We start from the raw sequence: 12,506 nt of genomic DNA, 5'->3' as shown, positions 1-12,506 counted from the left end.
GGTAAAAGAAGCAAACAACTTAAGGGAATAAAGATCAGTGTAATGATGTATGATAACTGTTTGAAAAGAATTGAATTGTAAATGATAAAAAAGAAGTTTCTCCATCAAGAAACTATAGAGATGATAGTGTTCATAAGGAAAGTTAGGTAAATAAGTCCTAGTCAGTCACCTAACAGAAAAATATCACAAAAATGTAATCTCGTAGAAAGAACGGTGTGCAAGCTTAGCGAAAAGTTGAAATGAGGACAAACCTTCATCTAGCGTGGCTAAAATCAAAAACATAAACCTTGACACTGATAAAACAAGTGAACATATTTAAATATGCCCATACTTTAGGTTTGTAAAACTTCTCTCAAATGCAAATATGTTATGAAAAAAGGCAGTACCACGTGTCCCAGTTTTATGGGAAGCGATACAGAATGCAACTTAAAAGAAAGGCATTCCAATAAGAAGTTTTCACAAATGAGTAAGACTGTTGGAGACAGATTTGGCATGTTCTGTAGACAACACTGTATCAAGGGTTGCCAAAACATAAGGAAGGAAGCACTTTATAACTTATCAGGATGTTAAAAAATATTTCCTGACCCTCAGTTTACACTGGTGTTCTAAGACCAATACTTTTACCAGCCAAACTACTAGTACTCAATTCCAGAAAAAAAGAAAACTTCCCATCTTTTTCATGATAGTTATATACAGCAAACCAAAGACATATCCAAATGTACAGGGTGTAAAATATGGTTGGTTGGTTGGTTTGGTGTTTTATAGCACAAAGCAACTTGGCTCTGTGCACCAAGTATCTGGTAAAAAGTTAAAATTAAAGTAAAATTATTAAAATTCATAAAAGGAAATCAAGATAAAACAAAACAGATGTTTAATTTTTGAATTAAAAACAAATAGCATAAAATCCAATTGTTACATCTAGTCTACAGTGGTATGAGAAAAACTACAGTAATAGAATTTGTAAAGGACTTTCTGTAGCATAATTGTAACTATCATAACTCGCCAGGATAACTAACAAGCAAGTTCAAAAATCAGCATTAGTTACCTGAAGTTGGTCTTTCCAGGACTGGTTTCTAGGTATTTGGCATTATGACCATTTTCAGAAAGTAAAGTAATACAAGTTTTAATTATTATAACTCACCAGGATGAGCAACAGGTAGTTCATATAGCAGCATTAGACAACTGAAATCGGCCTTTCTAGTCTTGGTTTTGAGTTACTTGATGTTATGACCATTTTCTGAGTACAAATTGAACTAGATGTATTTTGATTCTCAAAAGGAAGTCACATTAAAAAAAAGGTCTAATGAATAAATTTAAAAAACTTAAATAGCATTAAAAAGATTTAAGGTGTACAGTGTCACCGTCACCAATAACACTAATATTACAGATAAACCTTGATACAAAACATGTTTAATATGGTGCTGTCATTGAGAGTTGTAACGGTGGCAAGACAGTAAAATGTGGTTTATTGCGGCCCAAGTGTTACACAGACAACACAATGGTACATCAGACCCAGACAAAAGAAAACGATGCATTAAAAAACTGTGACCAATGCATAGTCTAGTTAAAACAACTTCCTCTTTCCAATCATTACAGAAGGAAGATGGTCAAAGTCCAATATAGGGTTTTATTTCAAAAAGTTTGTTTTCACGTTGCTCACTCCAAGTCAACTGCCAACTGGCACAGAGCTGAGCCTTGAAAACAGGACCATAGTCCACATATGGAACAGGAACAGCAGTCATAGTGCCAGAGCAGACAAGACTTAGCTGCAGTATCAGCGAGCTTGTTCCTACAAATACCAACATGGCCTGGTATCTAGAAAAACTGGACAGATGTAGATGTTAAAGAGAAATGGGCCAGTTGGTTTTGAATATTGGGGAGAACAGAGTGAGAACTAACACGAAGCAATTCCAGGACCAGTAGAGAATTAAGCAAATCAGTATAAATAGTGCAATTTGAGTACTGCTTAGCTTCTATGTGATCCAAGGCAAGAGAAATAGTGTACAATTCAGCACTGAACACAAAAACTGTAGATAGGATTCTGCGTGCAACCACAACAAACCACAGCAGTGCCCACAGAGTCAGCTGATTTTGAACCATCTGTATAAATAGGAATAGAAAGATGGCTCAAAAGATGTTCAGCAAATAACAGACAGTATTTCCAATCAGGAGTATCTGCTTTTCTCAGATGACTTAAAGAAAGGTTGTATTTGCAATACAGCAAAGACAGACCCAAATCATCCAACTGCACCTGGATATGAAGGCCAAAAGGAACAATGGCAGATTGTCTGTTCTGAAAAAGCGTGGCCCACCGAGGAAGGAAAACACAACCCCAGGTGGGATGCTTTGGAAAGGAACATAGTTTTGAAGCATACAGCAAAGACAGTTGCAAATGAGACTCTGTGTATAAGCTCTGAACTGGGGATGTGCGAAAAGCCTCGATGCAAAGCAGAAGTTCCTAGTGATGAACAGGGTCCAACATCTTCAGAAAGAGCCCTTCTGTTTATGACCATGTCTCATTTCTTTATTGTCTTTATTCAAGGGAGGTCTGTCGACCTACATGGATCCTGCCCTGGGTCGATTGGGCAGGTCTTTGTAGTTGGAAAAGGATTCCAGCAACTGAGGAGATAAACAAATTATTGTTTTGCATCTTGGGGTGGGAAAAGAAGATGTACCCGAGGAAATACCCATATCCGGAACCAAAGGAAGTGGATCTTGGGGTTTGCTAGAATGCATATTAGGGACAGAGATGGGCATCGACGTTGATTCATCAACGTTTTTAACCATGGAGATTAAAAGACTTTTCATTTGATTTGAGAATGATTCTCTTGGAGGCACAGAGAGATCCGTCTTCACTACTACTGTAGTAGTAGAACAAAGTGCAGCAGCATATGTCTGAGATGAAGTTGTGGACAGCAACTTTTGAGCCTCAGAGTAACTAATGTTTTGAATCATCTTCAAATGCTGTACCTTGTTTTCTTTCAACCACTTTGGGTAAGAATGAAAATAGGATGGGTGAGAGCCATTGCAGTTGACACAATGAGTATTTGTTTCACACTCATAGGCATCATGGTCCTTGCCACCACAATGAGTACATGTCAAAGAACCAGAACATAATGTCTTTCAGTGACCAAACCACTGACACTGGAAACATATGAGATGGTTTGGAATGTATGGCCATACCTTACAACTGAGATAACCTGTCTTTATGGTGGCAGGTGGATGTAGTGATGTAAATGTTAGAATGAGGACATTGGTCGGCATCATAATTCCATCTTCACGAATGAAGATACGCCTCACTGCAGAAACACTTTGAGTGGAGAAACCAGTGAGAACCTCCGACTAAAGGATGTTCTTGAAATCCTTCTCAACAATAACTCCTCCTGACAAATTCAAAGTAGCATGAGGTGTAACCTCAATAGGTATATCACCAATCACTTTTGAATGTAAGAGGAGTTCACTGTGTTGAGAGTGGATGTTTCCACCAATATGTCACTAGAGCAAAGCTTTTTGACTGACTTTGAAGAGCTATTAAGTCCCTCTAGTTCCTTCTGAATGAAAAGGGATACATCTGCCCTAAAGGTTTGCCTGAAAGAGAATGTAGTATAAGAAAATGAGGTACAAGTGATACAGATGTTGAAGATTGCTGCTCAGAATCTTTAAGATGTGGTCATTTTCCTATGGACTGTTTATTCACTATTTTATTTAAGTTTTTATTTGGAGGATCCATATTAAAAAAAAAAATTTTTCAGTGCCCACTGACTCCACCCACCATAGAGCACCCTATGAGGGGACACACTACAATTCCAAACAAGGACACTGCAGAAATGCCAGAGTTTTGTGAGCACTATACCCAAACACCAGCATCAGACACAACATCTACAACACCTGTTGTGAACATCTAATACTGGTACTTGGTTGACTCTAGTTCAAGTGGACCTGCAGACTGACCCTAGGGGTGCCATCCTGAGGTTGCCCATCTGCAGGAATTCAAGGCCAAAGTGATGTGTTAGGGTTGGACCCCTAAACCACTAGGATCTTCTTCTCCCCTTCGCGGATCACCACGCACAGGAAATACATGGGTGGATGTTTAGGTCCCAGAGGAGATAAACTGAAAGAACAGAATATTTCCTGAGAGGTATGGGTCACCATGTACAGGAATCCACACCAAAGGGTGTATAAAATATCAAACACAAAATTGTCCATAAGAACAACCAGAAAAATGATAACAGATGAGTACAGAATTCAGACCTCTTACTACAGAACCTGACAATAATGATGAAAGTAAGCGTATAAAAAAATAAAAAGCTTACAGGGCAAAGAATACTAAAGAGAGTTGACTTCTGAGAGATGAGAAAAAAAAAAGTTTCACCACGGTGTTTGTGAGACCATCCAAAAAAAATGAATTTGATGAATCTTGTTCAGAACATAATTCATAAGAGCAGCATCCAGGGGTAGAGCTAGCAATCAACCTTGGAAAGTCTAGAAATATGAAGTAAAAAAAACAAAACAATAAACACAAGTTTTCCAAATTTAAGAAATAAAAAAACAATAAATTATGAATACCAGTTCTTCTCAGTTCTAAAAAAGAAAGTTGTGAAAAAAAGTCCTTCTGATTTGAAAAAATGTCACAAAATCTCATTAAAAACAGAGTAATCCTAAAGCAAGGGAAAAATGGTAGAACAAAGACAATAACAATGCACAGATGGATCTGAAAATAATTTAACAACTTCAGAAAAAATGCCATAGCCAAAATAACTGATTAGCAAATTCAGGTATGGTTCTTAAAGCATGGCATGCCCAGTCAGGAAAAGTTCACCCAATTGTTAATGTAACGTACAAAAGGTACAGCAAAATAGAGTGGATGTTTCCAGATGAATGGCACAAAGCAAAGCAAGTGTATGGTGAGACCATCACTTGGATGTGCGTGTCAGGCCATGCAGGAGTAAAACTAAACGATGAAGATAACAAACCCACAGGAGAAATCCCTTTATCAAATCTATCACAATTCTTCTGGCAGGATATCAATCTCCTCTGTACAAACAAAATAAAATCAACAACCATGAAACCATCACTGACATTCTGAGAGAATGAAATTGCTTTAAAATAAGGTAGCATACAGTGTAGCTACAAAAAATCAAATGATGGGAATTCAAAATGAGAATATATAACCAGAAGACCACTCTTAGCATCAGTAAAAGAACCCTCTTCTACCTCTGGCAAGACAACTGACCTCTATGAGGGATTAGTGGCTATCATCACAATAATTTTCACACAGTACTCTACTGAGCTCAACTGTACAAATGAAAATGCTTTTAAAGACAGCAAAGCCAGATAATAAATCAACAATCCATTCTCATGAAAACAAGGAGAGTTAAGGAGAGACTACCAGGGAAAGCTAAGAACTGATTCAAGGAGAGTTAAGGAGAGACTACCAGGGAAAGTTAAGAACTGATTCAAGGAGAGTTAATGAGAGACTACCAGGGAAAGTTAAGAACTGATTCAAGGGGAGTTAAAGAGAGATTACCAGAGAAAGTTAAGAACTGATTCAAGGAGATTTAAGGAGAGATGACCAGGGAAAGTTAAGAACTGATTCAAGGGGAGTTAAGGAGAGACTACCAGGGAAAGTTAAAAACTGATTCAAGGGGAGTTAAGGAGAGACTACCAGGGAAAGGTAAGAACTGATTCAAGGAGAATTAAGGAGAAACTACCAGGGAAAGGTAAGAACTGATTCAAGGAGAATTAAGGAGAAACTACCAGGGTAAGTTAAAAACTGATTCAAGGAGAGTTAAAGAGAGACTACCAGGGAAAGTTAAGAACTGATTCAAGGAGAGTGAAGAAGAGACTACCAGGGAAAGTTAAGAACTGAGTTAAGGAGAAACTGCCAGAGAAAGTTAACTGATTCAAGGGGAGTTAAGAACTGATTCATGTTATTTCCATGGACTAAATTCAAAAACTTTCTTGGATCTCTGAAAATAAATATATGAATATGAGATGTCTTTTTGACAATCTGTGAAAAAAAATAATGGGAAAATTTCAGGATTTTCTTCACTGATTTAGAAAAATGGATAATCAGGAAGTGAATTAGATGGAAGGTTGCCCACCTACTGTGCCTTTTAAGTAAACAAAACAAAACTTTTTATTGAATCCTGATAAATGAACTAAGTCCATAATGTTGGCTTCCTTAAACAGAATAATTCAAACTCATTTCTTCTACAAACCCAAAAGATACACAATGATTACATTCAAATGTGAAGGGAAAAATAGGGGAGTAAGAAGATACAAACTAGACAACCAACTCAAATAAAAAGCAACCAAGAGTTTGCAACACACACTGTCCAGCTCTTTAAAAAAACAACAAAAACTTGTTAGCTAGAAGACATTAACTTCTCATTAAGTCCTGTTAAAATGCTTTATATCTGTTTTCCTTAAAATTATTGAAGCTTATTGTTTTTTATTGTAAAACTTTTATGTTCAGTGGATTTTTGGTTTATATAACAGCTATACCAAACTATATAGCCTAACTAAACTTCTGCTTTAATCAGCTATATAAGTGACTTACATTTTTCTGCACAATTTTTTAAAGTATGATAACCAAACAAATATACTGATAACTACTTTTATGTTAAATACCTAGCTACAGAATACTGAAAACAGAAAACCTTTTTACATTGTGAGTTCTGATGGATTATAAAGAAAAGCTTAATATTTTAAATAACTAACTTAAAAAAACTTGTCCTAGATAAACTACATTTCAATAGAATCACATTAAAACTATAGGTGTTATTCAGGAGAGTAAAGACACACTGCAAACTATTTTAAAATTTGTCCCAGCATATAAGGCCCATCCTTAAATGTATATAATGCAAACATTATTTATACAGAACCAGTGTTCACTAATCCTTACAATCACCTTTCTGTTAAATATTTTCAGATACCCCAAATTTTGGGGCTATTTCAAAAGATAGTTTAATTTCCATTTAATAAAATGTCAAACCCCAAAGTTTTCTGGTGTAATATTCACATATTTTGCCAAGAGGGAATCGGCATTCATGTTATTTTTTGGAATTAGCTTTAGACAAAATAAAAATTTATTACTTTAAGAACACAATGTAACAATAGTCACATAATCATACACTGGTCTCCCAGTAGTACAGCAGTAAGTCTACAGACTTACAATGCTAAAATCAGGGTTTCTATTCCTCTCAGTGAACTCAGCAGATAGCCCCATGTGGCTTTGCTATAAGAAAACAAACATACACACACACAGATTTGCATTTTAGTTCAATCACCAATCTCTTACTGTTGAAAAAAATAGTAAAGAAAATAAATACTATGCTTGCTTGAAAGGAAAACAATTTGTGTATGCAGTTTAATGCAATTTTGAAAGACTTGTGTGTGTGATGTAATGTTATTTTGAAACACTATGTACCATGTCAAAACTTCAATAAATAAAATTTATAATTTTAAGTGCATCCTTGATGAAAGTTTGTTCCCCTAGAACATGTTATTTTACTTTAAATATATTCATTGTCTTCAATGAAAGATTAAAAGAAATGTTTCTAAGGTATACAAATTATTATGAATAATTAATAAATTAATTAATACTAATTTGAATGGTAATTTTCTAAAGCTTCTTTTATCAGACAAAAAATAATTCCATTAAAGAACTAACACTAACTGATTTATAATTTGTAACACAACTCTTACCACCACTTTTAAGAAAAGCAGTAACATTAATAATTCGCCAATAGTCAGACATTTGCTCACTGTCTAATATGAATGGTAATAAAGATATGGTGTCAACTGAACAATCAACAATTAAGGAAAGAGGATTTCCCATCTAACCTTTTATCACTTTAAAACTCTGCACACAATCTTGGTGCTTTAAATGTTTCTTACTTTCTATTTACCATCAAGTACAAGCTCAAGGTGTGAAATGTTGCTTAGACCTTCTTTTGTATAAATAGAAGAATTGAAAACATTTAAATTCAGTTATTTCACTGCCATCAACAGTCTTTGTTATTAGCATATATCATAATTCCAATTTCCATTTGAACATTCTGCTCACCTTTTAGGTTTAACAAATATAAAAAAATATTTGCTAATAGTTTCATCATTATCAATCAGCTGTTTCTTTTTTGACTTATTTTTGAACCAAACCCTTAGCTTTCCTACTGGTAGAATTATACATAAACAAGTATTCGAGTAGTAAGGGAAGGAGTAAATTATTTAGGATGGTTTCTTATGCCAAATGGTCAGAGAGTCAAAAATGGAGGATACTTTTTCAGAATTATTGCTAATCACTAATGAGGATACGGTTCAAGAACTAAAGTGTGATCATTGCATAATAAGGTTTCATGTGTTGCTAAAAAGGTATTCGATATTTAGTTCCTAACTTTCAGTTAATGAGAACCAATTCTGATGCCATTACACAAGATTTAATCTAAGTTGAATTGGTAAAAACCCAGTTCTTATTATACTTTATACACATAGAATTATTTATCCTTATTTATTTATACACATAAAATCATAGTTTATACAATTTCTCGTTGACCTCATGTCTTATTACATTATTTGTAGCAATTACCAACAAACACCCTAAACTTACCAAATACAACTTTAATTCTTTAATCAATTTACTTGCCTATTATACTTTCAAAACAATTAACTTAGTTAATTACTATATACTTCTTTAGTTTAACTGAGATATATTTATTCTTATCAACGTTGTAAGTTACTAGCGCCATCTCGTAAAATGCAATGATAATTTAGAAGTATGTAGAACACACAATGCAGATTTAAATTAATAATAAAAATATATATACTGTCATGTAACATTTGACACAACAATATCCAGGATTTAGTTAAAAACTTAAAGCAGTGAAAGCAAATGCACGTACAACTATATCTTGTTTTTTGTAATCAACAGGGAAACTACTATAAATATTTTTATTGTAATAAATAAACGTACTATCATTAATGCTGATTTTCTTATGTATGTGCGTTTGAAACTAAAAAAAAAAGATGAAAAGTGTTTTTGTTCTCTCTTATTTAAGAAATAAATTAAATAATAAGTGTAATTTAAACTAAATAGTAACTGAGCAGTTGTTCTAAGAAATTTGATCTTTATTAAATTTTATGCGCACTAAGAACTTTTGTTAAGAAGTGAGTAAATGTATTCATATATTTCAGTCATTCAAATTTTTTTATCTTCTGCATGGGAGTAACTTTGATCTCAGAGGTAGCATGTCGTATAATTATTTGTTTTTTGATAAATTAGTTTCTAAAGGAAAGTATTGGGGCGCATATTTTAGTAGAAGTTGAAAATAATTTTTAGCTTGCTTTAGTGGTAATAATAGTCAAGTGATTTTCTTGAATATAGTTAAGATCAGTTTATCATATCAAATACCCAATTCTAAACACCAAAAACAAATATTACACAAAATGTAAGTAAATGTCAAAAGAGTTTAAACACGTTTTGTTTGTTGCTAAGCGCAAAGTTACACAACGGGATATTTGTACTCTGACTATGTCCCAGTTCGAACCTTAAATTTTAATATTATATGCTCCCATACTAACTCTGCGTGTGTGTGGGTTTTCTTATAGAAAAGCCACATGGGGCTATCTACTGAGTCCACCGATGGGAATCGAACCCCTGAGTTTAACGTTGCAAGTCCGGAGGCGAAAAAAATTGTTTTAAGATAATTAGAATACATTACTTGTTTGTTGAGACTGGATGGAAGATATCTAGTCAGCACCTCCCTCCTTCAACTCTTTACAAAAAATAGTGGGATTGAATTTTACGTTACAACAACTCAAACAGTAAGCATGTTTGTAGACACATTTCAGTCTCAACACTTACAAACTGCGAGTTGAACACCTTAACCACAAGGCCGATTTGTATAGTAAGTATATAACAGTTATGTAATAAATGTTTAATGATAATACTCTTATTTATAGTATTTGTTATTTAGAGATTTCAGATAAATTTATTTTCATTTTGAAAACTTGTTATTGTATATTATACCTTGTTTATTAACCAGTTCTGCGTATCTATTGAGGCTTCCCTATGTACAGAATTGAATGTTGATTACATTTTCCTATATAGACGTTTAAGTATTGTTGTATTTAATATTACTATAAATTTAATAGTTTTCTTTGAACTGTCTGTGTAAAGATCTTTGTTTTCATGTGAACTTTACCTTTTTTTTTCTTACCAATTTTCGCAAATCCTGAAATCCAGTTTGTTAGCCTCTGTTTGCAAGAATTGTCACACTTAACTTGCAAAATTTTATTAAATGTACAAATTACTTGAGTTTTCAATTATTTTTCTTTTCAAAATAATTCTTTTTCATAATCTTTCCTTTTTCGTCATAATTTAGTCCAGCATGGCCAGGTGTTTAAGGTGCTCGACTCGTAATCCTTGGGTCGCGGGTTCGAACCCCCGTCACACCATACATGCTCGCCCTTTCAGCCGTCAGTCCCATTATTCGTTGGTAAAATAGTAGCCCAAGAGTTGGCAGTAGGTGGTGATAACTAGCTGCCTTTCCTCTAGTCTTGCACTGCTAAATTAGGGATGGCTAGCGCAGATAGCCCTCGCGTAGCTTTACGCGAAATTCAAAACAAACCAAACAAAATCGTCATAATTTTTCTTCAGAATACTTTACTATAACATGATTTCTCATTATAAATTAAAAATCTGGTGTGCCATAAATTGCTAATAAAACTTTCCAAAATGCGAACTAGATAAATACAAACTTCAATAGCTTAATTTTGTTTTTACATACACACACATCAACTATTAAAGCTACTAAGCACATCTTATAAAAACATCAAAACTTTAAAATCTAGAAAAAAATTGTTTCTTTTCAAGTCAAAATATTAGAATAGCTGAGTATATCTGCTTCCTTTGATGACTTAAAACACCAAACAAGAAATACAGTCACCCTCTGGCTCACGCAATTAAAATGCTGGCTTGCACACTTATGAAATTTCTTACATTGTGGGTACTTGTCATAAGTAGTGCACAATCCAAAACAAACAATTTAAAATATCTTATTTTTAACAGTTAAACTTTATTAAGAAGTAAGTCTACCCTGAGTGGTTGAGGTAATATGAAGGTTGACAATGGCACAGCAAAGGGTAAGTTTACAGCTTTCTTTCTTCATCCTGATATTTGATAGCGAACAAACGTGTTTAAGTTACTCCAAACAGTTGAAAACAAAGCAATTTTAACTATTCACAGAAATACTGTGTTATCAAATACCAATTGTTGTTCTGGTTAATAATCTTTATGACCACCTGAGTCTATTTATACAAAAGTAAATTAATGAATAATTAGTCTTAGCTTAATTGTATAGGATAATAAAGATGACAGTAAAAACTAAGTCTTGTTAATCACCTCATTTCTTCTTCTTTGTTATACAATTGAAAGTATGCAAGGATTAGCACTATTTATTTTTCAGGTTCTATGTTTTCATGTGAATAAAAAATAATTTGTGAAACATGTGCTTTTGTTTTTAGTTTTTGAGCTCACTCAGTAGGTATGACCTAGTCAGATTGTACTTTGTATAAGGGCTAAAAACACCACTAACAGCAAGTATACCCAATTGATGACCTCATGCACAGTGATGACCACAGATTTTTTATGGTTTACTTGTAACTTAAAAGTAAGACTAAATATCATTAACTGCAATTTTTTTAATAGTGTTCATAAACTCGTTTGGTAAAAGTTATCACATAATTACATATTCAGGTCCTTAAAACTGGTTTGCTGCCACACATCAAAAGTGAAATAATTATGTTTTCATTTCACAGCAAATTTAACTAGTTAAACAGGTATAAAGGTTTCATTTTTTAAAAAAAAATAAAAAAAATGTTCTGCAACATATTTTATTTATATCAATCACAAATCTAATTATACACTGTCTTCCATTGATAAAATCCATTTTTAAGAGAGGTCACATATCTAGTGTCGTTTAAAAGTTTACATATTGAATTTTTTCTTTAAACTTTGCTCTTTGAAATTTTCATTTGTATACCTTTAAATGATTACAATATAATTGAAATTACCAATAAAATTTGTAACATTTGATTTCATGTAAGCCCCATATGTATATTCCAAGAAAATCATAAAATAATTTCCTTGTGGGAATGCAATAGCACTAAACATGATCCTAAACAAGATTCTGTCTTTTTTTCTGTGTAGTGTTCAGAATAGCTATGAACAATGTGTATTTTCACAGACCACAAATAAATGAATCAGTATCAAGCATATGTGAATAAGCTGAATTTGAAACTATTCTTTTCAGGGTAGGAACTTTTAAAAATTTATCACAAAACAGTAACAATTTTGTATCAACATAAAAGGTGTGTGTTTTCTTATAGCAGAGCCATATCGGGCTATCTGCTGAGCCCACCGAGGGGAATCGGACCCCTGATTTTAAGTGTTGTAAATCCGGAGACATACCACTGTACTAGCAGGGGGCAACATAAAAGGCATG

General features: G+C 33.6%; 1 protein-coding gene across 6 annotated transcripts in view; it reads right to left on the bottom strand.

Moving 5' to 3' along the window:
• The window catches only part of LOC143249759 (dymeclin), a 65,777-nt gene extending 57,015 nt beyond the window's left edge, over positions 1–8,762 (bottom strand). For 3 of the 6 annotated variants that reach the window (XM_076500133.1, XM_076500136.1, XM_076500138.1), the window contains exon 1: positions 8,612–8,750. The gene's annotated coding sequence lies outside the window, so the exon portion shown is untranslated. Of the gene's footprint in view, positions 1–1,141; positions 1,238–8,611 lie in introns of all 6 variants that reach the window. The other 3 variants (XM_076500134.1, XM_076500135.1, XM_076500137.1) reach the window with 3 other exon arrangements.
• Positions 8,763–12,506: the final 3,744 nt, after the last annotated feature.

This window comes from Tachypleus tridentatus, chromosome 4 (assembly GCF_004210375.1).
Source record: "Tachypleus tridentatus isolate NWPU-2018 chromosome 4, ASM421037v1, whole genome shotgun sequence".
NCBI classification, from domain to species: Eukaryota; Metazoa; Arthropoda; class Merostomata; order Xiphosura; family Limulidae; genus Tachypleus; species Tachypleus tridentatus.
Note: the sequence above shows the minus strand (reverse complement) of the source record. Positions and strands in the feature narration are given on the sequence as shown.